Here is a 2,338-nt window from a genome sequence, read left to right as displayed (position 1 = left end):
TGGGATGATGTTTCTTTCCTCAGGGTAATGTCACAGCTTCTTAACGCTCTCAAGGCAAAAGCCTACTGTCGCTCGTGATTCTTTAGCTCCGCCCACACGTCACGCCTCCAGTCGGTCGTGTTTTTCCGGGAAAAAACGGTACAGACTATCTTTCTCTTATAAATATAATAAAACTAAAGACTTTTTGGATTTATGAAGGATGCAGTACTACTCTATATGTACTCAAGATTAACAGGATATTGAGTGAAAACGAGCATTTCTACATGTAACATTAAATAGTTACACATCCATGTTAACGTACGTTACATTTGCACATAACGTACTTAAACTGGTTTTGATAATTTTCTCTCCTCAGAAAATCCAGTATGACTTCTCTGAAAGTCTCAAAAGCTTCACAGAGCAGCAATATGTAAGTTAAATATTTAATTATTTATTTGACATTGAAATAACTGAAATAGTGTTTCAGCTTGGCCTAATCCAAAATTATATATGACTATACACTGTTACACTGAACTGAATTAAACAATAAAAAACTACCCATATGTTATTTTTTATTCAGCAGTTAATGAAGAAATGTGGCTCTGTAGTGGACACCTGTGAGGCAGTGGACAGACAGCTGCTGAAGTCTGATGCTGGCTGACAATAAACAGACCTCTCTGGTTGTACCTTATATTTTGCAGGTGTGTAAATAAGTGAACGGTTGCAGACACACCCCAGAAACCCTTCTAAAACATTCAATTATTTCAATTATTATATTAACAGTTCTTTTTAATTTTTTTTATTTTCGAGAAATTATACCATTGCCCTTCCTGTTACATGATGATCCTGCTGTCCTGGACTGTATATGATGAGGTAAGTATGAGTTTGTCCATGTGTGTAGACATATGTAGTGTACACACACACACACATTATAGACACATTGTGTACTTAATTAGTCTACAACCATTAAACAATGCAATAATATGACATAAATAATTCCTGTGGTGTTCCTCATTTTTAAGATAATAAAAAAATACCTGTGCTAAATTAATGAATGTAAATATTTTTTTAATTTTATTTAATTTTAATTTTCCTATTATTTAATTTTATGTAAATCACTCTTTTTTTCAATGAACAGCCTACACATAATCTCAGAACAGCTGTGGTAATAAAAGGAGACCCATTAGAGCAGCACTGCAGACTTTCCTGATGGTGAGGAGCTTCTTGCTGATGAACCTGCCGACATGAGTTCACCTTACTATGAGTAACTGTGTTCTGTTCAACATTATACAGAAAAGCAATTAAAAGTTCACTAAAGCGCACTATTTTTCTGGTGTATCTGTTGGACATTCAGGAGGAGATCATGGATAATTTTCACAAGACTGATGATGTGTTTCAGCTGTGTTTGTATCGTGAATCCTCACAATGTTTGTATATTTTGATTTTTTTTTATTATGTGCATTTATAACACTATACTTTCTATTATATCACATTCATAACAAATTACAGAAAAAAATAGTTAATGCTAATGCAAGGGTGTTTCTAATCCAGAGTCTTTGAGAGGAATGCTAAATTTGACATTGTTCTCTTGTCTGACTGCTGTTTAACTATAACCACTTACGCTGCTGAGAAACTGGTTTATTAAGCTAAATACAGCTATCTTGAGGCTTATCAATTTCTTGATATGTCCTGTGTGAATTCTCCCAATCAGTCACCACTATTTAGAACAGGAAAGAACATGTTACTATAATTGCATTGTGTCTAAAATTTAAATCATTGTTTTAGGTACATAAAATGTTTTTTAAAGTTCTAAGATTATTGAGTCACATTTATTTGTTTCTAATTTTACCAAGGTGTAAATGGTTTTTTGTTGTTGTTGTTGTTGTTGTTGTTTATAGCAGTATTAACACTGATGTTGCCATGAATGGGATTGTGATGTGCAGTATTGTGATTATGGATATTGTTGTTGTTTATCAATAAACTGTTTTATACGCATCTGTTTTATTTTTAATAATTAAAAAGGTCAATAGCAGGACAAATAAAACTACTGATACCACATGTTTCATACAATGTCACATTTGATGACAAATTTGACACTTAACTGTCTCAAGTATATATGTGATTCATAAATAAAAAAAAGTTGTTTTCCTAATAGCCGAAGTCCGAAGACATGCGGACACCTCTGCACTGCAAGACCTGAAACTACAAGTAGTAGAATTATTGGAGGCCTCCCATGGACCAGAGGCTGTATCCCAGCAAATCCAGAGCATTGTCTCCAGTGTAGAGCGAGCTATGCCAAGAACCCTTGGGACGGCCCTAAAGGAAACTTTTTCATGTTCAATTTGCACTGGTATGCAAA

General features: G+C 34.0%; 1 long non-coding RNA gene across 2 annotated transcripts; it reads left to right on the top strand.

The window, feature by feature from the left end:
* Window positions 1-240: 240 nt before the first annotated feature.
* On the top strand, window positions 241-1,968 carry LOC113111347 (uncharacterized). 2 transcript variants are annotated; one of them, XR_003293303.1, is made up of 4 exons: window positions 241-409; window positions 563-680; window positions 790-852; window positions 1,118-1,968. It is a non-coding gene; the product is annotated as an uncharacterized LOC113111347 (long non-coding RNA). The 2 variants fall into 2 exon arrangements; XR_003293304.1 differs by having other exon boundaries at window positions 560-680.
* Window positions 1,969-2,338: the final 370 nt, after the last annotated feature.

The sequence above is a fragment of the Carassius auratus genome, chromosome 11 (genome assembly GCF_003368295.1).
Source record: "Carassius auratus strain Wakin chromosome 11, ASM336829v1, whole genome shotgun sequence".
NCBI classification, from domain to species: domain Eukaryota; kingdom Metazoa; phylum Chordata; class Actinopteri; order Cypriniformes; family Cyprinidae; genus Carassius; species Carassius auratus.
The sequence above is the reverse complement of the archived record's forward strand: the minus strand, read 5'-3'. Positions and strand labels throughout refer to the sequence as shown.